Here is a 24,668-nt window from a genome sequence, read left to right as displayed (position 1 = left end):
CGAATAAGCTCTGATAGCATGATATCAATTGCTTTCTATCTGTATGGAAAGCAGAGGACCTACTCTTTAAGCACTGGAGACAGGCTCTACCACTAACACTGACAAGTGTAGATTTATGGTTGTTCTAATTTGCCTTGTCCTCTCACTGGGCACTACTGAAAAGACCTTAGCCCCATGAATACTTATAAGCATTGATAAGATCCCCTCGCAGTCTTCTCCTTTCCAGGCTAAAGAACTGCAGGTCTTCCAGCCTCCCCTTGTAAGAGAGGTGCTCTAATCCCTTAATCATCTTCTTGGCCTTCCATTGGACTATGTCCAGTAGTTCCCTGTCCTTTTTGAACTTTGGAGCCCGGAACTGGACACAATACTCAAGTGCTGCCTCACCAGGACAGAGTTGAGGGGGAAGAGAACCTCCCTTGAGCTGCTGGCCACACTCTTCTTAATGCTCCCTAGAATGCCATTTGCCTTCTTGGCCACAAGGGCATATTGCTGGCTGGGTCCCTCTCCTCAGAACTGCTTTCCAGCAGGTCAAACCCCAACCTGCGCATGGGGTTATCCCTCCCCAGAGGAATAGCTATATCCTGTACCTCTGAGGGTTACGGATCATGACAGCAGTTGAAAGCAAACCTCTGAAGTATGGAGTCAGAATCAATAACCAAAGTGAAACTGCTGTTGTTCTTTGGAAGTGGATGGTTTTGGCTGGTTATTTGTGTATTGACCATTTCCACTGAAATATTTGTAAGCAGACTGCTCTCATCAGTACTAAATCCAGGACAGAAATGCAGTGTTTCAAAAAATAGAGCTTAACACATCCAAGTGCTGGATACTACACCTTGGCCACAGCAACCCCAGGCAGTGCTACAGGCACTGCAGAAAGGGGGAGGGGTGGGAGAGACACCACAGTTTTAAAGGGTAACAAAATCTGTGCATGGACTTTATTAACTCACAGGTGAAGAAGAGGACTTTACACACCATTTTAAGAAACATAGTCAGAAAATGAAGTTGAACATCAGGATTATATACAAGCATGGACTTATGCACTCCAACTGCATAATTTCACATAGAAGATTAAGATTAAGATTAAGAAAGGGAGAAAGATTTCTTCTGGAAGAAAGAGATTAAAGGGAAAAAAATATTCTTTCTGTATTTCTACTGTAAACAGGTAACTGATCCCAGTGTTTCAGCTGCAGGCCTAAGAGAGCAAGAGAACTGGGCATAGAATCATAGAATCAGTCAGGGTTGGAAGGGACCACAAGGACCATTGTAGTGGGTTGGGGCAAACCCCCTCCCCACCATGGGCAGAAATAACGACTCAGACAAATGGATTGCAAAAGTGGTGGAAAGTTTAAACAGAAAACAGTGAGTGTGTACAGAAAGCCAGAAGCACAGTGACAAGAGAAACCCCAAAGCAGACCCAGAAACATCCCATCCCCACCTGAGGGTGCACCCAAGACCCCCGGGGCTCCTCCTTCCCCCCCCCACCCCCCGAATGCTAGGCTAGTCTCAGCTGGCCAGATCTGAGACTGCCCATCCCTCCGTGGCCTTGCCCTAGCCAGGCTCATGGTCGGGAGACATCTCCCCCAGTTACCGGGTGGTGGAGAGGAAGGAAAGAGGAAGTGCCAGAGCCTGCCGTGGATTTTATAGTGGTGCAGATGATTATGGTAGGAAATATCCAGTTTCCTGTGTCTGCCCACTGGGCTGGACTTCTGGACACAGGAAGCACCTCACGTAGCAGAGGGCACCCAGCCCAGACTGCAACAATCATCTAGTTCCAACCCTCTGGCCATGGGCAGGGACACCCCACACTAGATCAGGCTGGCCAGAGCTTTGTCCAGCCTGGTCTTAAACACCTCCAGGGATGGGGCCTCAACCACCTCCCTGGACAACCCATGCCAGGGCTTCATCACTCTCACGGTGAAGAACTTCCTCCTCATGTCCAGCCTGAATCTCCTTTCCTCCAGCTTCATTCCATTCCCCCTAGTCCTAGCACTACCTGAGATCCTGAGAAGTCCCTCCCCAGCCTTCTTGTAAACCCCCTTCAGATACTGGAAGGCCACAATAAGGTCACCTCAGAGCCTTTTCTCCAGACTGAACAGCCCCAACTCTTTCAGTCTGTCTTCATAGGAGAGGTGCTCCAGCCCTCTGCTCATCCTCGTGGCCCTTCTCTGGACACCTTCCAGCACCTCCAGATCCCTCTTGTAATAGGGGCTCCAGAACTGGATGCAGTACTGCAGGTGGGGTCTCACCAGAGCTGAGTAGAGGGGGAGAATCACCTGCCTTGACCTGCTGAGCATGAAAGAGATGTAAGTGATGGCATCATGGAGAAATGGTTGGCATCTCATCATACATGCTGAGGGGATGTCAGTCAGTGAATCATTCTTGGTTCAGGCCATATATAGGGTGAATGAAATTTGGATTCAGGCTCACATACAAATCCAGTATTTTTATTCTGGGCTATGATGGTGGTTTAACCGAGGTGCCAAAAGTTCGTAAAAACCTCCTACCAAAAATGGGAGGAGCAGGGTGGGCTCATTGTTCTCCAAAAATGGGCATTTGTATACGAGCAGATCCATGATTTCAGCACAGTAGTGTCTAACATGGTACAAGTTGGCCAACTTGGGAAGGTTGACTCGCAGTATGAGCAGAAAAATTGCGACGCATGAAGACAGGCAGCATTCTTAGGAATGCTTTACAACCCTACTTGTGCTCTAATGCTATCAGCAAATCAATAAAGGGAACCATAAATGGATCCAGATTGTGTGCCTAAAGTGCATTTCTGTCTTCTTGCCTTTCCTTCCCTCCTGCCATTTCTTTTTCTGGTACTCTCCTTTTCCAATTTTCTTTTCTTTTCTTTTCTTTTTTTGGTCTTTTTTTCTGATCAATGTATGCTGTTAGCTCTATGTATTTATTAATGCTCAGTAACATTCAATTAAATCTCACACCAACTCTGTGTTTATTATTGTAACATCTGGGAAAATCTATCTTTACCCACTTGTGTTATGGCCAATAAAAACAACATGGGGGGAAAGAAGGGGAACGTACAGCTGGAAACGATTTGGAGGGGGGTTGGGGGGGTGGGAAATGGGCTGGATATGAACTATTTTAAATGCCCTACAGAGCAGGGTGCACACTTCACCAATGGAAAGGCAGTAATCATCTCTGTCCTAGCAGTAGGTGTGGTGATTGATTCAGGCATTTGTCAGTTATTGTGATCCTCAGTTGCACGGTGCCTTTTGGACCCAGCGTGGAAAAATGTGGGGGTTTTGGTTGGTTGGTTGGTTTGGTTTTGTTGTTGTTGTTGCTGCTGTCATATAGCCTGGTCCCAGAAAACAAGGTCCTTTTGAGTGTTCGAGCAATTGATCAGAAAGAAAGTTGTTTTCAGGAATTTGAACTGGATATCTGCCTTGGTGCTAGGATACGGCAAAACGAACGCCCAGCATTAGAGGTGGTTTCCCAGGAGGTGGTACGAGCTTCCTAGTGCAGAAGGCTGTCTGGGTTGCCAGGAGAGAGGTGCACAGGATGCCTTCGATCAGAGTATATCTGTATTAGGACCTCACAGGACCAATACAAACCAGATCTTAATTACTCATATGGCTACTTTGGAGTGACAGCTGTTGTCTGCTTTACAAGATGTAATGTGGAGCCATTGCATTTGCAAGTGTGTTTTACTGAAAGAAGGAGATACTATAAATACCATGGCAAATTTAATGAGCTGTGGCTCATGCAAGGGTAATTTTTATTAGAAGCACAGTGGTATGTTAAAAGATGCATTATTCTTGGTTATTTAGAGAGAGTTTTCTCACTAGTAGGCTGAATTAAAAAATCAAAACAAGACATGCCTAGGGAACTGCCATCCAAACCAGCTGGGTAACTGGGGGGCAGCTGGAATAGAGGTGAAAAAAAATAATCCAGAATCTGAGGATGTCCTCAGTGTGCTCATTTTGCAGAAAAGCTCTATTATGCTGCAAACATTAATTTCAAAGCCTTCTCGTACTGCCCCCGCTGCCACACACCCCCACCCCCATCCACCCTCCCCCTTCCCCCCAGCCAGCGCATTTCACAACTAACATGTTGTTGCTGGAAGGAGAAACAAAAATATCCTTAATCTTAAGGACACAGGGTATATTTGTTCTGTCTTATAAATCATGGACTCACAGCATGGTAGGGGTTGGAAGGGACCTCCAGAGATCATCGGGTCCAACACCCCTGCCGGAGCAGGATCACCTGGGGCAGGCTCCACAGGAATGCATCCAGGTTGGCTTTGAATGTTTCCAGAGAAGGAGTCTCCACAACCTCTCTGGGCAGCCTGTTCCAGGGCTCCATCACATTCACAGTAAAGAAGCTTCTCCTCACCTTGAAGTGCAACTTCCTGTGTTCTAGCTTATATCCATTATTCCCTGTCCTATAAGCAGGCTTCCACTGAAAAGAGCCCGGCTCCTTCCTCTTGACGCTCACCCCTCTGATATTTGTAGACTTTAGTAAGGCTCCCTCTCAGCTTTCTCTTCTCCAGACTAAACAGTCCCAGTTCTCTCAGTCTTTCTTCATAGGAGGGCTGTTCAAGTCCTGCAATCATCCTTATAGCTCTTTGTTGAACCCTCTTCAGTAGATCCCTGTCTTTCTTGAATTGAGGAGCCCGAAACTGGACATAATGTTTCAGGGATAGTCCCATCAGGGCAGAGTAGAGGGGGAGGAGAACCTCCCTAGACCTGATGGACACACTTTTAATAATGCACCCCAGGATACCATTGGCCTTCTTGGCCAAGGAGATGTGTATTATTGCAGAAGGAATTCAGTTCTATCAGTGAGTATCCCACAAGTTACCTCACAAAGATAGAAATGTTACACTGGAACAAAGCTGGGCTATGCCACCTAAAGACCCACATGTTTATATTAGTTAGCCTACAGGCAGTAAAGCAACTGCCTTATGAAGACAGCTTTTTTTCCAGTGCAGTTCAGCTTGATGGAAAGCTAAACAGTGGGGGGAAAAAAAAAAGCTGTGATAATCTAATAGTTAAAAGGTAGTGCAAGCAAGAGGGCTATTTCAGCTTGCATTATCATCTTTGGAGGAAATGAAGGAGTTGATTCAAACAGCTCATACTTTCCGACTGGAGGAGTCTGGATAAGGTTTTTACTATCACAAGTAGCAAGGCATGACAGTAACCCACAGCAGAACAAGAAAATAAACCTCTCAGCTGGTGGTATCTGAGCTTGGGAAGAGCTGGTAAAAAAGTTATGAAACAACTACTGTGCTAAGAATTTATGTTATTTTGACAGAGCAGAAAGCCTGTTGTGAGAGTGGTAGGTTGAGACTTCTTCATTTTAGTAGGTTTCTGTCTCTTGAAGGTTTTTAGAGAGATAAAAATATCTTTCTATTCTAAGGAAATACTCCTGCACTAAGGAAACATCCTGTTTTGAGAGGAGGGAGGATGTCCAGCTTAGTGAATCAGTTTGAAAAGTTGTGGGAGACAATTTCTGTATCATTTTAAAAATTTCTTAGATGTCAGAGCCTCACAATGATCTGGGGAGGCTTTAGTGGTGTTTTCAAAACACACTGTAAATCACAGATCAAAAGATAAACGTGAATCACAGACTCACTGTGATTGAAAAAGTCCTTTAAGATCATCAAGTGCAACCATTACCTAGCTCTGCGAGGGTCACTACAACACCATACCCTTGAGCACCATATCTTCTAAATACCAGGAGGGGGCTGGTCTCTTCTCCCAGACAACCAGCATCAGAACAAGAGCACACAGTCTCAAGCTGTGCCAGGGGAGGTTTAGACTGGTTGTTAGGAAGAAATTCTTCATAGAGAGAGTGATTGCCCATTGGAATGGGCTGCCCGGGGAGGTGGTGGAGTCACCATCATTGGAGGTGTTTAGGAGGAGACTTGATGGGGTGCTTGGTGCCGTGTTTTAGTTGATTAGATGGTGTTGGATGATAGGTTGGATGTGATGATCTTGAAGATCTCTTCCAACCTGGTCTATTCTATTCTATTCTATTCTATTCTATTCTATTCTATTCTATTCTATTCTATTCTATTCTATTCCATTCCATTCCATTCCATTCCATTCCATTCCATTCCATTCCATTCCATTCCATTCTATCCAGGGATGGTGATTCAGCCACTTTCCTGGGCAGCCTGTCCTAGTCTTTTATAACACTTTTGGTACAGAAGTTTTCCCCAATATTCAATATAAACTTCCCCTGGTGCAACTTGATGCCATTTTCTCTTGTCCTATCAGTTGTGACTTGTGGGAAGAGACCTTTCAGGTAGTTGTAGAGAGCAATAAGGTCTCCTTTCAGCCTCTCTTTTCTCAGACTAAACAACTGTTGGTAAACTAGGATCTTACGGTCATAACTTTCGTTTGACTTTACTAGAAAAAAATGCAATTTTACTAGATTAATTTTATCATCTTTACCTCTTTTTCTTTGCCTCCCTGTAAAAGAAATGCCTACCCTATATAATTTGTAGTATTTTTTCCAACCATGAATATACAAATCCTTGTATTTCCCAATTTACATTCTCTTCATAGCATCATAGAATCAGTAAGGTTGGAAAAGACCTCAAAGATCATCAAGTACAGCCTGTCACCCAAAACCTCATGACTATTAAACCATGGCTTCAAGTGCCACATCCAATCCCTTTTTGAACACCCCCCAGGGACAGTGACTTCACCATCTCCCTGGGCAGCACATTCCAACGGCTAAGAACTCTCTCTGTGAAGAATTTCCTCCTCACCTCAAGCCTAAACTTCTTCTTGTAAGGTGCTACTGTCTAGTTTAAGCCTGGCTAAATTATGTTGTGTTTTACATCTAAGGTCATGAGGCTGAAGCAAAAATGTAACTTCTCTTAAATGAAAATATTAGTGTTGCCATTTAAATATTTACTGCTTTGGCCACAAGCTTGCTCTGAAAGGCAGACATCCTTATTCTAAATGTAGTACTAACACAGAACCACAGAATTACGGAATGGTTTGGGTTGCAAGTGACTTTTAAAGGCCATCTAATCCAACCTCCCTGCAGTGAGCAGGGACATCTTCAACTACACCTGGTTGCCCAGAGCACTGTCGAGTCTCACCTTGAATATCTTCAAGGATGGGGCCTCAGCTACCTCCCTGTGCAGCCTGTTCCAGTGTTCCACCACCCTCATGATAAAGAACTTCCTCTTAATGTCCAACCTAAATCTGCTCTTCTCTAGTTTCAAGCCATCACCCCTTATCCTATCACTACAGGCCTTTGTAAATGGTCCCTCACCATCCTTATTGTTATTATCCTCCCCTGGGAGGTCTGTACTACTGGAAGGCTGGTATTAGATCTCCCTGGAGTCTTCTCTTTTCCAGGCTGAACAACCCCAGCTCCCTCAGCCTGTCTCCAGAGGAGAGGTGGTCTTGCCCCCTGAGCTTTGTGTGGCTCACAGCTGGATCAGAAATGGTAGATGCTGACCTGACTGAAATGTGGAATTTCCATCCTGAGGGGAGTGTGAATTGTTAACATTCTATTTCATCCAATTTTCATGCATAAATATGAAGATTTTCTTGGAACAGGTGTTTTTAATGTAGCCCTTTTCAAACTCAACAGCACTGATGTACCTGACATTGAACATCTCCATTTTGCTGCGCTTGATTTCAAATTAGTGAAGTGCATTGATACAAGCTGATGCAGGGAACTGTAACTCAAGGGAGTCCCAAGTATTTCTGTCTCATGAGCTCGGCTCTCATGTGCCTCTGTATGTATTCCACACTATATGGTTCCACAATACACCACACAGCTTGATAAGAGACACCATGCAGCACGACGCACTGGGTTTTGGTGACCTTGAACCTCAGATCATTCAAGAAACTACAGACAGGTGTGGGGATCCACTTTAAGCATTTGTGCTTCACAACTTGTTTTTTTGTTAAACTAAATACTCCATTGAAGTGTTGGTATGGGAAAAAAACCTTCTAATTTTTTTTTTAGAGGTCTGGGTACTTGTGGGTTTTGGCATTCTGCAGCTATCCTAATAAATATATGTATTGGGTTGAACTGAGCTGGAGTTAATTCTCCTCGCAGTATTGTTCTAGTGCTGTGGTGTTTTGTTTCTTTTTTCAGCAGTAGTTGATAACACAGCAGTGTTTTGGCTACAGCTAAATCCAGTATTCAAGCTGTGTCCTTTCAACATTTCCCTGCCCCAGGAGTACATTGAGGGGTGGGCAAAATCTTGGGAGGGGACACAGCTGAGCCAGCTGACTCAGACTGGCCAAAGAGGTATTCCATACCATATGACGTCAGCTCAGGTATAAGTAGGAAGTGAAAGAAGGAAGTGTGGGGATTCGTCTATGGCGTTTATCCTCCCGAGGAACCATCAAGCTTAGAGAGCCCTGCTTCCCGAGACCGACCACCGTCCTGCCGATGGGAAGTAGAGACTAACATCTCTCTCTCTCTGCTTTCTTTGCTTCTGCACGGTCTATTGCTATTTGCTCATTAGTGTTATTAAATTGCTCTTATCTTATCCCTGGCTTCTGTTATATTTTCTTTCCCTTCTTCCCCTCTTCACTTAAGAGGGGGAGTGATAGAGCGGCTTGGTGGGTATCTGGCCTCCAGGCCAGGGCCAAACCACCACAATATATAATCAGCTGTAGTGGAAAAGGTTACTCTCATGTATAATGTGGCCTTATAGGCAGGGTCAGTAATGAGCTCTGATCATCTCCTTCTCAACACTAACTGGAACAACAAAAAAATAATCCTCATTTTCTATTGCTTTCAACTTTGCATTTAGCTACTCAGGATAAAATTTTCCATGTTGCTTTACTGGTCTGCCTTGGGATGAGTGAGTCAGAGATCCTGTGGAAAAGATAGTATGCAAATTCTAGGCTATTATTTAATTGGATTCTGTACCATAATTTGGACACAACAAGGCTAACTTTGCATAGCAACATTTAGTTTGGCATTTCCTCACTTGGAATGAAAGTGCTTGGGACATTCAAGTGCCTTTAATGTAATTTTATTTTCATGTCACTTTGTAATGAAATTTCTGGCCACAAATGATCCATAGCATGCTGACTGAATTGGTTACTATCAGTGCCCCAGTTCTGTTGGCCAATGACTTACAACATATTGCATGCTTTAAACAGGACCATTAAAACTTAAGTGAAGCTGTGTTGGGCTTAATCCAAAATGACAGGGACCAAATTCTGGTCCTGTTGCAGTCAGTAGAAATTTTGCCACTGCTTTCACTTGAGCCTGGGTTTTACAGACAGTAAAAAGGCTTCTGGCTCTTGAGTGCATGCAGGAGTTCAAACTGAGGCTGAACTTCATAGCAGGGACTGGAATAAAACCTGATTAGTTAAATGGAAATCAACCATACAACATTTGGGTTTTTAAGTGCAGAGCAACATTGCAAGCAGGTAGGGGCTGCCAAATCACGCTACGGCAAGGAAAGATCTTTATGTAAAGTGATAGGTAGCTCAAGATAGCAGCTAACCTGCTGGTAGGAGATCCTGTAATAACTTGGGGTTCTAATGACTTTGGATATTCCTTGAGCTTTACTACTGTGGTTAACTATGTTGTCAAAATCCCTTCCCTAGAATTACAGATGATAGGTTTGGTCATTTAGTCCAACCTCTACATCAAGCAGGACAGGCTAAACATAACATTAGACTTCAGAGTTACATGCGTAGCAGCATCCCTCCCTTTCCTCCTCTGTTCTTTGGGACACTTTATGTTTGGTAAACCATCTGTTTCTAAATTGAAAAGCTTGACATGCAGGGAGAGGCATTTACAAACACTAGGAAAAACACAGCAGTTGTTGATCTGTACATTTTGGTTTGCAAACAAATGTTTTAGCATTCAGGCTTAGCTTTACAATCCATGCAGCTCACTGTCTTGCCTCCCATCAGGAGCAATTTATTTTTCTAATGAAGTGGCTGGGGTGTTCCAAAATAGTATGTTTGACAAATATCTTATTTTCTAATTGACGAAATTTCCTTCCTATTGTGCATGACCTTTTAGGAAGTGGATTAAATTACCTGTGACTGTCGTTGATTTAGTGCTGACATCTTGCGTGTCCCTAACTGTGAAGTATTATTGTTACTGATATAAGGACCAAATGAAAATTAAAGAAATAAAGCAAACAAGAATGAGGACTATATCATCTAGTATGTGGAGGCTTGCAAAAATGAATCTGGAGTGGTAGTGCTGAGGTAGGTGTTCTCTCAGCATTCGGACTGGACAACAACTTTAGTCGTGCTGTTTACCCAACGTGTGCTTAACTTTGGTCTAAGTCCTGGCTTAAAGTAAAAGATGTCATGGAAGTGTTTAACTTTGAATGCATGTCCCAGAGCTTTGCAGAGTTCAGAAGTCATAGCAAAAGCCAGCATGCAAGATTGAGCTGTCAACGGGCCCTTCAGCTAGTGAAAACTGGCTCACCTATCTGTTTGTTCACATTTGCTCTTAGGATTGAAATGGGTCTAGGAGACAGTTTTTAGCCACAAGTGTAGTCTGTTGCTATCTGTAATGCTCTTTCCACTACAGAAGTTCAACCTCTGATTTCTGGGACGGTGTTAAAAAAGATGATTCCTAGAATTTCTTTCATGGAAGGGTTATCAAGGCCTGGAACAGGTTGACCAGGGAAATGGGGGAACTCTCTATCCCTAGAAGGAATGAAATGCTTTGGAGAGGTGGTGCTGAGGAACATGATTTAGTGGTGACCTGACAGTGCTGTGTTAGCAATTGGACTTGATGATCTTAAAGGTCTCTTCCATCAAAAACAATTCTATGATTTAACCAGTCTTGATGTAAAAAGGGGGCTCAGATGGCTGAGGAGTCTTCAGATAGAGTTCTGTCATTCTAGAGCATTCACTGCTGCGGTGGAAGAAGACACTTCTGTCTCTGGACAGAGTCTAAACAGACATGGACTGAAGTGCTGTAGACTGGAAAGACCTGTTCAGTTGCTTATCATGGGATTAGCCAATTGAATCTGCAGATGAGTACTCAACACCATGATGACATCATGGCAGCTTCAAAATGAAAGCGGTGGCTGGAGCAAAGCATCATGGGGCTTGTAGTTCAGATTGTATCATGAGAAGCATCCTGTTTCCTCCTTGCTGCTTCTGGTTTTGAGGAGTTGAGCTTTTCCACTGGGCTGGCTGCAGGCTTGAGGGGTGGGTGCTGTGGTTTTGTAGTTGGCTTCTGCTCTTGCTTCTGCTTTTGCTGTGCTTTTCTATGAAACAGGCTAAGGTAATTGTACATTATACCATCTCATTAAACTTCTCTCAACCCAGGGCTTTTTGTGTTGCTTTCCCTCCCAGTCTGTGTTTGGGGGGACTTTCTTGTTAGAGCAGACTGTGTCAAACCAGGAAATCGCTACAACAAAACAGAATTTACTCACAGATCGTGATTTATGTTTTACCTAGTCACTCATTACCTCATGATGACATGAAAACTTGTTTTCTGTTTGACTCAGGAGAGCCATCGTGTTCAGAAGAGGCCTCCACACAAAGTGCCATCTGACATGGGCTTTGCAGTTTCTAAGGGAAACAGGACAAGAAGTAGCAGTGGTTTCTGCCTCTCTGTTGCTGAACTGAAGGGCTTCAGACAACAAAGGCAGAAAAATGGAGAGCCCCTTCCTCGCTTCTTTTCTTTGGCCCAGTTTCATACCACATAGCTCCAGGCATTTGCATAAGATGTCTAATATAGGAACTTCTACAGCCTGTATTCCTTCTATGGTCAAAGAAGAGAGAGAAGAACTTCCAGAGGGTGATTTGGATCTTAAATTGGCTGCATGACTGTCCTTATTGACTATCCTGGAGCTTAGACTCACTAATTAGGTACCAAGCTTGTTAATATCTAGTTTTTGTCTGTGAAATATTCCAACCTCTCCATATATGTTTCACAGGGGACAATGTGGTCCTCTCATAAAATCGTGCTTGCCCCACATAGCACACATAGAAACTATCTTCGTTTAAAGTTGTAGCCATTTTTGCTACTCATTCACCAGTAGTACCTGCAAAAATTATCTTAGCTGATGACTTTCAGACAGATATAGGGGGGAAAAAAAAAAAGAAAAAAAAAATGCTTCAACCACAGACATAACTCTACCACTGCTATTTGGAAATTTAAGAACAAATGGGAGTCCAAAATTACCACCAGATGGTGCACCTATTTAGCAAGTGACAGAGACATGTTCCACAAGAAAGGGTAGCCACAGCCTCCAGCAACCCATCAAGTTGCTTCTCCTGCTGTTTATTCTCAGCTGTGATATAAATTGAATGTGTTTGAAATAAGGAGCTGCCAGTTATACTATTCTGTTACATTTAATATGGAGTATGTTTTCAATCTCTGTGATGGAAGCCTTTCAGCTGCTTGGCTAGGGACATGAGGAATTGGGAAAGAGCACAGCAGATCTATGAATGTATGTAAAGGGAGAAGGAAAGAAAAAGAGATGGGCCAGGAGCAGGAAAAAATGGTAGCAGCAAACAGCAATGAGCAATATCAGAGAAGGGAAATGAGGCTGGTGAGAGGTCTCGAGCACAAGCCCTATGAGGAGAGGCTGAGGGAGCTGGGGTTGTTTAGCCTGGAGAATAGGAGGCTCAGGGGAGACCTTATTGCTCTCTACAACTACCTGAAGGGAGTTTGTAGCCAGGAGGGGGTTGGTCTCTTCTCCCAGGCAACCAGCAAGATGTACCAGGGGAAGTTTAGGCTCAAGGTAAGGATAAAGTTCTTGACAGAGAGAGTCATTAGCCATTGGAATGTGCTGCCCAGGGAGGTGGTGGAGTCACCATCCCTGGAGGTGTTCAAGAGGGGGTTGGAAATGGCATTTGGTGCCATGGTTTAGTCATGAGGTCTGTGGTGACAGGTTGGACTTGATGATCTTTGAGGTCTCTTCCAACCTTGATGATTCTGTGTGTGTGTGATCAGAAGTGGTCAGCAGAGAAAATCTGTGCATTGCTGTTTCATGAAGTTCTGGCTATCAGTGGAAGGCGGCTGTGAGAACGTTGAGGCCAGGGCATTTCTGAAGGATAGCCTTGATGTCCAAGCCAGTATTACAGAAAACTGCCAACAGCAGTACCCCAGGTGAAAACATGGGAGATGGGGTTAACTGCATAGCAAAAGCAGTGAACTTTTGTTAACACTGAGGCAGTTTTTAGTTTCTAACTGCTCCACATTTCTAAACACTTGTGGTACTCCATACTCAGACAAAGATCAGCACAGGTCAATAACCATGTGTTTTCTGCCATATTTCTCACAATCACAGAACCACAGAATAGATCTGGTTGGAAGAGATTTCAAAGATTATCCAGTCCTGCCCTCGACCCAGTTCTGAATGGTTAACACTAGACCATGTCCCTAAGCACCAGGTCCACATGCTGCTTAAACACCCTCAGGGATGGTGACTCCACCACTGCCCTGGGCAGACCGTTCCACTGTCTAAGAACCCTTCCAGTGAAGAAGTATTTCCTAACGCCCATCCCAAACCTCCCCTGGCAGAGCTTGTAACCATTTCCTCTAGTTCTGTCTCTTGTGGCCAAAGAGAAGAGGCTGCCACCTCCTCATTCTAACCTCTCTTCAGGTGCTTGTAGAGAATGATGAGGTCTCTCCTCAGCCTCCTCTTCTCCAGACTGAACAGCTCCAGCTCCCTCACATGCTCCTCACAGGCCATGTGCTCCAGGCCCTTCACCAGCCTCATTGTCCTCTGGACACGCTCCAGCACCTCAATGTTCTTCCTGTAGCGAGACACCCCAATGTCACAAGACCGCATGATACCTTCAACTCTGTTGCAAGCACATCATCATGTGTAGGATACAAGCAGCTCATTCTTCCCATTCTACTCTATTTCTTGCTTTAAAGAAAGTTCTAAAGTAATATGTAGATTCCTGGCAATCTTCTTTCACAAATGTTACAAAATCTATGAAGAAGTAAACCTTGTGAGTCTCTTGTTCCTTTGCATATAAAGCTTTTACTGCTCTCTGTTTTTCTGGTATGTCCTAAGAGTTCAGTATATTGCTAGAGAATGATTAATTAGAAAGGTTGTTCTTTTAAATAATTGCAACTTGACCAGTGAAGAAGTGTCTGACCTGAAAATTTCCTCTAGGCAAAAAGTAAAAACATTTGAATATTCTTTCACCTGAGAAGAACTCATTCAGAATGGATAAAATAACCTTTTATTCTCTTTGTTCAAGGTGAGAGGAAGGTGGCACCACAGGCAGTGCTCTACCATTCCCTTCCTATATTTTTTCACAAACCCTGTGGCTCCTAGTTAAAAGTGAGAAATGTCAGTTTAAGGTTAAAGTGTGGAGCAGGAGATAATGGACTTGGACTCTGTTCCCAGCTGTGCCATATATTTTTTTCTTGTGATCTTGGGCAAAGTCACTTCATAGAACAGAATCACAGAATCACGTCAGTTGGAAAAGACCTCTAAGATCATCAAGTCCAACCATCAGCCCAACACCACCATGGCCCCTAAACCATGTCTTGAAGTGCCACATCTACCTGTTCTTTTAACACCCCTGCAGAGGGTGACCCCACCACACCCTGTTCCAGTGTCTGGTGACACTTTGTACCTTGCTGGAGTCTAAAGACGACTAATCTCAGTGGGGAATTGAAAGGCCTAATTAATGTGGACTAACCCTCAGTTAAACATTTGTGAAGTACTCTGGGTTCTTCAAAAACATGGTTGCTCTTAGTTTTCTCATCCAAACAGGAAGCAAAGGACAGAAATGTCATGGAGAGATTTGGACTTCTAGAAATTGAGTCCAGGGCTGAAAGAAAACCATATAGTGGAATAGGCCTGGTAAGATTATTGGCTTAGTTTGCATAAGGAAGAAGTTTGGAAACCTTAGGCAGTTGTTCACACAGAGCCTAAAGTCAAATTCCACAAAATGACCTACATGTTCAGTACTTACATATAACATAAAAGAAAGAATAAAGCCCACAGGGAGAGTAACTGCTGGTTATTTACTGTATGTGTGCTGTGATTCTTCAAGTAAATCTTCCTGTCCAAGACCTCCTTTTCCTAGTTACTGGTGCACAGTGACATTCTGACACCAGTGATGGGGCTTGAACAATTTTCCCCTCCCTGCATTTCTTTTTCTCCTTCCTGTCTCCCATTTTCTTTTACTTGGGCAGTTCAGTAATGCTGAAACTAAGTTCCCTTCCCTTTTGTTTGCTTTTCCCTTGTCCATTGATCACCCATGTTGCTTTAATACAGTCACTGTAGTATTAACTACAGTATAAACAGAAGCTCTTAGCAGGAGAGTTAGCTGGGAATTCCCTGCCCTCTTACACAACCCAAGTTCCTGCAGCACGACTTTTTTGTATGTTTTCAGGGATTAGTGGCAATATTCCACATACTGCTGACATAATGAGGCATAAGCTTCACTCAAAGACAGCAAGACAGTGAGTTTTAAGAGACCCTGGGCTACTGTGCTACGAGGGGTGGGCATGGAAAGTTTGAAAGATGTCAGACTACCTTCAGCTCCAAGAGGCAGTAAGATTGCCTTTGGGTTTTCTCACAGCATGAAGTATTTCTGTGAATAATGTGTCCTGCTCAAAGTGAAATTCACAGTGTCTGCACGGAGCGTCTCCTCCAGCAGCATGTGCGTGCTGTCAGTTTGTGTTTGCCAGAGGAACATGACATCATGTGATGGATAAAAACACTACTTGGTACCACACAGCCTAATCCAAGACTTTTCACGTGAAACATTTGTTTTGTTTTGGTTTTAAGAGTTTTGCATTGCTAACTGCTCTGTTTCAATTAAAGCTCAACCTGAACCACAAAAGATAGATTTGAACTTTCCCAGAGTTCAGTGGTGTTCAGATCTGGCTTTTGGTTTGGCCCATCACAAAGACAGGGGTCAGCTTCAAAGTTCAGCTCTGGAAACAGGCTGCTACAAAGTGGGGGGCTGAAAAGATTGAATGAGAGCCATATCTCGTTTTCATGGTGCATTTACAATAGAGACAGTTGCTAGTGTTTTTTAAGAGTACTTTTTTATGTAAGCAGCAGCACCTCAAAGCCTGGTGTTAATAGCAGCCTATCTATTTAAATACTCTTGTACTCATACTGCAGAAAGGGACTCCCCTCTCCTTTCCTGGTCACAAAGCCTGGAGCCTTGTCTGAAGCTGAGGTACTTAAAAAACCTACAGATTTTCCTTCTGATATTTGTTTAAAACTCATCCTTCAGTTCTAGGGTATTGCACTTAAAAACAATGGAAGCTCTTTGTGGGCTAGAAATTTGATCTTTTCATCCTCATAGCATTTAGATTTTTCAGCTGAAAGGGCAGCTAACTCACAGGGCTTGCATGTGCCCATGTGCCAATCTCTTGCAGGTGTGGATCAGCATTTTAGGGTGAGCTTGCTCAGTACCTAGCAAAGCACTAGCTTAACACAACACAAATAATAAACAACAACTGCTACTCTGCTAGATAAGGTAACCTGACTGGTAGGGCTATCCTGAGAGGTCCAGATTAGACATTGATTCTGTACCTTTCATGAGTTCTAAGAAGACCCACATAATTCTTTCTTGTTTATGTGAGCCTTGTCACTTCCCAACTCCTGTCAGGACCAGAAACTCCAGAGACAAAAAATAAGACTTTGCTCTTGTGATGCTTCCAGGCTCATTTTGCAAACCAGAGAGGTTTGGACCAGAATCTAAACTTTGTGTATTTATCCCAAACTCTCTGAGCTCTTTACTCTTTTAAATCTTTCATATGTGTGATTTGGGCAATGCCCTGCTCACTGCAGTACAAACTTGACTCCCAGGCAAAGATCCTTTAAACACCAAGGAGTGTAGATATCATTGCTTGATCCCAGCTTTGTTTGCAGGAGGATTGTCAGGCAAGTAAATGTATCAGAAATGCAAATGCAGCCAAACAGTGTAAGAGCATTTGGAAAATATTTAAGTACATTTGAAAGCAGCTTTCAACCCAGCCCTTTCACCAGAACTTTCTCATTTGCTTTCCACAAAATCTGAGCTCTGACAGGGGATGCCAGTGACTTATGGGGTTACTGCCCAGCTTTTTGCCTTATGCCTGGAAGATGTGCTCTCTGTTGGAGAATTAGCAGAGCAGAATGCAGACTCATAATGATGATTTGCAAAGCCAGCCTCTCTGCTGCAACCAGCAAAAGAAGGGGCTGGTTTGGACTGGACTGCAAGCTAAAGCAAATGAGATACAGTCCCGCTACCATTGGAGCTATCAAAGGAGTGGTAACACTAAACAACCACATCAGTTCTCACTGCTTCTCGACTGTCAAACCCTGCCTTGCCAAGAATGCACCAGAGAAACACACTGAAGTCCACATACCTAAAGGATGAGTGGTGAGTCACCAGTGACAGTGCTTATGTTATGGATTTGCTTGTGAAATCTGATACATTGAGTGTCCTCAAAGGATTCCTGCCTGGCATCAGAAACCACGCCAGGAATTTGTGAGCAGTGGATTTGTAGGACAACCTTAACTAACAAGCAAGCAGAATTATTCTTCAGGAAGAGGCAATCCAACAGTAAATCCCAGAAAATACAACAAGAACTTCTTTGCTACATTCCTGCACAGGATCTCGCAGAAAAAAAGCAACTTTATTTGATATATTTATTTGATATGTGTAAAGGCAACATTATTTGATATAAATGATGGACTAGATGACCTTTAAAGGTCCCTTCCAACCCAATGTGTTGTAGGATTCTACAATTTCTCTATTTTTGGTTGTTTGGTTTTGGTTGGTTTGGTGTTTGTTTTTTTTTTTTGGTTAAGGAAATAAATCTTTTGTTTATAGAGTTTCAAAGAGTAGCTTAAAGCCACCTTGAAGAGCAGTCACTGGGCAAGAAGAAAACACAACAATTTCTGTGCCTGAAAAGTGCTGTCTTCGGCACACAGGAGCTGTTTATCCAGCCCAGTGGTCTGAAGTGTTTTTCAGAGCCCCTAGCCAGGCTGTTCCCATGGCTGAGGTAGTGCAGGACATCTTCCATATTCATTACTATTACCACAAAAGTGTGTGTAGATCAAGGTATTTATTGTTCCATAGTTAGTTGAAATTGATCTCCTCTTGTACTGCTGTTGCAGTGAAAGCTACAATGTGACAGGTGATGTTATTTTTAGGTGATTTTATGCAATTTTATTATATTTCTCTGGATTTAGATTGGAAATCTCTCCAGCAATTTCTATGTGCATTTATCAGATCCTGTGTAGAACAACTCAGCGCCTCGTGTATGCGATTCGGCTTCATAAAAGATTCACAGATTGCATGGGGTTGGAAGGGATCCTCAAAGGTCATCTTGTCCAATCCCTCTTCAGTGATCAGAGACATCTCCAACTACATCAGGCTGCTCAGGGCCACATCAAGTCTGATCTTGAATGTCTCCATCAATTGAGCCTCAACCACACCCCTGAGCAACCTGTTCCAGTGTTTGACCACTCTGACTGTAAAGAACTTCCTGCTTATGTCCAACCTAAACCTACCCTGCTCCACTTTAAAACCATTGCCTGCATCCTGTCACTACAAGCCCTTTGAAACAGTTTCCCCCAGCCTTTCTGTAGATCCCCTTTAGATCTTGAAATGTAGCCACAAGTTCTCCCTGGAGCCTTCTCTTCTACAGGCTGAAAAGTCCCAATTCTTTCAGCATGTCTTCACAGGAGAGGTGCTCCAGCCCTCTGATCATCTCTGCAGCCATCCTCTGGGCTGGCTCCATCAGGTCCATCTCTCTCTTGTGTTGGGGGTCCCAGATCTGGGTCAGGTCTCACCAGAGCAGAACAGGGTGGCAGAATCACCTCTCTTGCCCAGCTGGCTGTGCTCCTTTTGTCACAGCCCAGGATGCCATTTGCCTTCTGGGCTGCAAGTGATCATTGTTGGGTCATGTCCAGCTTCTCATTCACCAGTACCCCCGTGTCCTTTTCTTCAGGGCTGCTCTCAATTTCATCATTCCTCAGCCTGGATTCATATCTAGGATTGCCCTGACCTAGGTGCTGGACCTTGCACTTTGCCTTATGGAACCTCATGAGATTCTCCTCAGCTCACCTCTCCAGCCTGTCCAGGTCCCTCTGAATGGCATTCTGTCCTTCAGTCTTCTCAACCATGCCACTCAGCCTGGTATCATCTGCAAAATTCCTGAGGGTTCACTCAGTCTTGCTCTCTACATGCAGAGCTACAGGCTGGGGTCAGAGTGGCTGGAGAGCAGTCAGGTGGAAAGGGACCTGGGGGTGCTGGTTGATGGTAGGCTGAACATGAGCCTGCAGTGTGCCCAGGCAGCCAGGAGGGCCAATGGCATCCTGGCCTGCATCAGGAACAGTGTGGCCAGCAGGAGCAGGGAGGTCATTCTGCCCCTGCACTGGTTAGGCTGCACCTTGAGTACTGTGTCCAGTTCTGGGCCCCTCAGTTTAGGAAGGAGGTTGACTTGCTGGAACGAGTCCAGAGAAGGGCAACAAAGTTGGTGAGGGGTTTGGAGCACAAACCCTATGAGGAGAGACTGAGGGAGCTGGTGTTGCTTAGCCTGGACAGGAGGAGACTCAGGGGTGACATTGCTCTCTACAACTACCTGAAGGGGGGTTGTAGTGAGGCAGAGGTTGGTCTCTTCTCCCAGGCAACCAGCATCAGAACAAGAGGACACAGTCTCAGGCTGTGTCAGGGGAGGTTTAGGCTGGAGGTTAGGAGGAAGTTTTACACAGAGAGAGTGATTGCCCATTGGAATGGGCTGCCTGAGGAAGGTGGTGGGGTTGCCATCGCTGGGGGTGTTCAGAGTGAGGCTTGACAGGATGCTTGGTGCCATGGTTTAGTTGATTGGGTAGTGTTGGATGATAGGTTGGACATGATGATCTTGAAGGCCTCTTCCAACCTGGTTTATTCTATTCTATTCTATTCTATTCTATTCTATTCTATTCTATTCTATTCTATTCTATTCTATTCTATTCTATTCTATATCATTGATGTAGATATTGAACAGCATTGGTCCCAATACAGCCCCTGAGGGGCACCACTTGCCACCCATCTCCATCTGGATGTTGAGCTGTTGAACACTACCCTTTGTATGCAATCATCCAATCCAGATACTGCTGCTCTTCATACATCTTATTTTAAGAGCATCATGACAGAGCAGAATTAGTATTTTCTTTCACATAAAATCATCCTAATTTTGTATTTGATAGAATCAAATTAAAAGATACTCTGAAAACAACACAAAACAAAACAAAACAAGAAAACTACACCAGAAGAAATCAAATTCTGCTCAGTAGAATATCTCAGTCAGTCAAACCAATAATTTTGTTTATTATTTTTTTTTTTTTTGCTTTTAATACAGTGAAACATTTTTTTCCCCAGTCAGAATGTGAAACAGGATAATGGACTGACAGTGGAATATTTTAAGGGTGGGATCTCCTTTGCTAAAACCACCGTATACCCTCAGCAATTACACTCAGATGACTGCTGCCAGCAGAGTTGGAAAGGCTCACTGAGCAGGGAAATCTGACTTAACTCTCTGATGGGAGAAGTTTAGACTCTTTACTTTTCTGCTCTCAGCTTTGGGGCTTTCCCATGCAGCTTGATAGCTTCTGGAAGCACAGCTTTTCTGATGCCTAACTCTCAGGGGTTGGTAATACTGGATTCCTATCATGGCCACATGGAAAATACTAGGTGGAAAAACATCTAAAAGACAGGCTTTAGAGCCAAGATCTCTTTGCAGATTTAGCTGCAAGTGCCTAGCTCTTGCCCTGTAGATGTAATTAATTTTGCATACTGTAAGCATTGGCATCTAATCTGAAAAGAGTACCTCATACCTGGAAAATGTCTCAGGCTTGGCTTGCTTGCCATTGTTCTTGGGTTTTATGTGTTTCCAAAGCAAGGTTTCTAGACTACTGCATGCATTTCTAGACTAATGCATACATATATACATATATATATATATATATATATATATAGTCACAACAACCCCATGCAGCTGGGGCTGGGGTCGGAGTGGCTGGAGAGCAGCCAAACAGAAAAGGGACCTGGGGGTGCTGATTGACAGCTGGCTGAACATGAGCCAGCAGTGTGCCCAGGTGGCCAAGAAGGCATCCTGGCCTGAGTCAAGAATAGTGTGGCCAGCAGGAGCAGGGAAGTCATTGTGCCCCTCAGCACTGGTTGGGCCACACCTTGAATCCTGTGTCCAGTTCTGGGGCCCTCCATTTAAGAAGGATATTGAGACACTTGAACGTGTCCAGAAGGGCAATGAGGCTGGGGAGAGGCCTTGAACACAAGCCCTACAAGGAGAGGCTGAAGGAGCTGGGATTGTTTAGCCTGGAGAAGAGGAGGCTCAGGGGAGACCTTATTGCTCTCTACAACTACCTGATGGGAGGTTGTAGCGAGGAGAGGATTGGTCTCTTCTTCCAGGCAACCAGCACCCAAACAAGAGGACACAGTCTCAAGCTGCACCAGGGGAAGTTTAGGCTGGAGGTGAGGAGAAAGTTCTTCACAGAGAGAGTTGTTAGCCATTAGAATGTGCTGCCCAGGGAGGTGGTGGAGTCACCATCCCTGGAGGTGTTCAAGAAGGGATTGGACATGGCATTTGATGCCATGGTCTTGCAGTCATGAGGTCTATGGTGACAGGTTGGACTTGATGATCTTTGAGGTCTTTTCCAACCTTATTGATTCTATGATTTTATATATATATATATGTATGTATGTATGTGTGTGTGTGTGCCCATGTGTGTAAAATCCCAAACAATTGTGTTGGCTAACATAAAAAATCAGTATGAGAAAAAGTCTGTGCTGACAAATAGAAGAAGATTAGCTTTCAGATCCTGCTTGAAGTTGCACATCTTAACTAATATTCGATAAATGTCATCAACTCCAGGTGGGGACATGAAAACATCTGGCATGTCTGAAGCTGAAAATGTAACCTCTGTAAAACTTCTTACAAGACACACATTTTTTCAATTAAAAGTAAAGGAAGAATAGGGATCTAGTGCTATTCAGATATGGCATGTAAGAGGTGAGAGTACAGCTTGTCAGAAGTGGATTCCAATTAGACAACAGGTTCAACAAGCCCAAGTGCAGAGTCCTGCATCTGGGCCGAGGCAATCCCAGCCACAAATCCAGGCTGGGCAGTGACTGGCTGGAAAGCAGCCCTGAGGAGAGAGACTTGGGGGTGCTGGTGGTGGAGAAGCTCAACAGGAGCTCTCAGTGTGCACTTGCATCCTGGAAAGCCAATCAGATCCTGGGCTGCATCAAGAGAAGTGTGGCCAGCAGGGCAAGGGAGGTGATTCTCCCCCTCTACTCAGCTCTGCTGAGACCCCACCTGGAGTGCTGCATCCAGTTCTGGAGCCCCTATTACAAGAGGGATATGGAGGTGCTGGAAGGTGTCCAGAGAAGGGCCATGAGGATGAGCAGAGGGCTGGAGCACCTCTCCTATGAGGACAGACTGAAGGAGTTGGGGCTGTTCAGTCTGGAAAAGAGAAGGCTCCCAGGTGACCTAATTGTGGCCTTCCAGTATCTGAAGGGGGCCTACAAGAAGGCTGGGGAGGGACTTCTCAGGATCTCAGGTAGTGATAGGACTAGGGGGAATGGAATGAAGCTGGAGGTGGGGAGATTCAGGCTGGATACTATGATACTATGATAACCATAGACAACCAGGTTGTCTATGTTTAGCCTGTATCTGGAGCTGAACTCTAACAGTTACTCCAGTGACCCTTCCCCAGCAGAGAAAGGGAATTAAGAAAAGGAGAGCAGACCTACAGGTTGAAAATGGATTTAATTTCAAGTGCCAAACTAATATCAATGTCAAGATGTAGAAATCTATATTCAGCCCAGCAGAAGTGCAGCAGTCACAACATGCAGGAGGACAGTCTTCAAAGAGGAGAAAGAGGAGACTCTAGCAAGAAGCTCCTTTCTGCTCACCAACCTTCCCCCTTTACACTGAGTGAGAAGCTCATAGTCTGGGATATACCTGTGAGCTAACTCAAGTCAGCTGTCCTGGCTGATTCAGAACTGCCAATGGCCTGCAGCTCTGAGATTCTGTCCCAGTAAAAGCAGGACACATATTTCCCTGGCAGACATGGGAATGCTGAACATTGCTGTGTTCAAATGCCTCTATAGCTCTGGCAGTAGAGGACCAGTTCAAAACTATTCTAGAACAGCATGTGGAAGAGCCGAGAAATCCCAGTCCCAGGAGCTGCTACTTCTTTCTTGAAGCTCTCCTGTTCCACTATGAGGTGCATGGACATCCTCTCTGAAATCAGGGTTGAATATGTTTCATCTGTTTGTTGAAAAGTCTACAGCTGAATTCCTCTGTGCCCTCCCCACTCAGGGAATACGATAAGAGGATGGCTTGTTCTCTTGCAAGTCCTTCTGCCATATGCATAAATATGCCATAACCTCCTTGTATCCCTGTAAAAGAGAGGTGATAATATCTTCTGCTGTCCTCTTCAGCTGAAAGATGCAGCTTCTTAAGGCAAGGATTACATCTTCATAGTATAATAGTATCAGTCAGGGTTGGAAAGGACCACAAGGATCATCTAGTCCCAAGCCCCCTGCCATGGGCAGGGACACCTCACACTAGATCAGGCTGCCCAGAGCCTCATCCAGCCTGGTGGGGCCTCAACCCCCTCCCTGGACAACCCATGCCAGGGCTTCACCACTCTCACGGTGAAGAACTTCCTCCTCACCTCCAGCCTGAATCTCCCCACCTCCAGCTTCATTCCATTCCCCCTAGTCCTATTCTCCCTAGACCTGAGATCCTGAGAAGTCCCTCCCCAGCCTTCTTGTAGGCCCCCTTCAGATACTGGAAGGCCACAATTAGGTCACCTGGGAGCCTTCTCTTTTCCAGACTGAACAGCCCCAACTCCTTCAGTCTGTCCTCACAGGAGAGGTGCTCCAGCCCTCTGATCATCCTCGTGGCCCTTCTCTGGACACGCTCCAGCACATCCATATCCCTCTTGTAATAGGGGCTCCAGAACTGGAGGCAGTACTGCAGGTGGGGTCTCAGCAGAGCTGAGCAGAGGGGGAGAATCACCTCCCTTGACCTGCTGGCCACACTTCTCTTGATGCAGCCCAGGATCTGATTGGCTTTCCGGGGGCTTTCCCGACTGCAAGTGTACATTGAGAGCTCCTGTTGAGCTTCTCGTCCACCAGCACCCCCAAGTCTCTCATTTTGCAAAACCAGATGTGTCTGACTCCAATTTCAGCGGGGTGTCACTTATTATGTGTCTATAATTCAACAATTATGGCAAAGTGGTACTGTCCCACTAATAGGCTTTGCACAATATAGTGAGGTAACTTTCCTGATTTTACTAAAACTGCCTCAGGAAATTCTGAAGCAAGAGCTGAAATTCCATCTGCAGCATACACAGACATCCTCACCCAGAGACACCCACCCACAGGCACTCTGGCATGCCCAGGGATAGGAGCTCAGTGCTCACAAGTGCTCATAATTCAGTGCACTCTTTAAAAGGTGTTATTATTTAGCGTGTTGCTGCAGCAAAGCACAGGTGTGCACAGTGATTTACAAAGGAATACAGACATGACCATTGCCCTCAGGGACTTGTGATCTAGGTTAGAAATGACATAAGATAATAGAGGAGAAGATGACTTCATGCAAATGGCAGTGCACATTTATTTTTAAAGAGCAGTTCATAGACACATTGTATTTATGTCAGGCTACTGAAATGACTAAAATGAATTAATTACAATACTGACCCAGCAGAAAGTTCACTGAGAAGGTCTGATTCTACC

General features: G+C 44.5%; 1 protein-coding gene across 2 annotated transcripts in view; it reads left to right on the top strand.

Moving 5' to 3' along the window:
• Positions 1-24,668, top strand: part of WNT7B (Wnt family member 7B) — a 133,920-nt gene that overhangs the window by 76,672 nt on the left and 32,580 nt on the right. The gene's annotated exons all lie outside the window — the stretch shown is intronic.

This window comes from Dryobates pubescens, chromosome 27, assembly GCF_014839835.1.
Source record: "Dryobates pubescens isolate bDryPub1 chromosome 27, bDryPub1.pri, whole genome shotgun sequence".
NCBI classification, from domain to species: domain Eukaryota; kingdom Metazoa; phylum Chordata; class Aves; order Piciformes; family Picidae; genus Dryobates; species Dryobates pubescens.
This window is presented reverse-complemented; position numbering and strand designations above follow the sequence as displayed.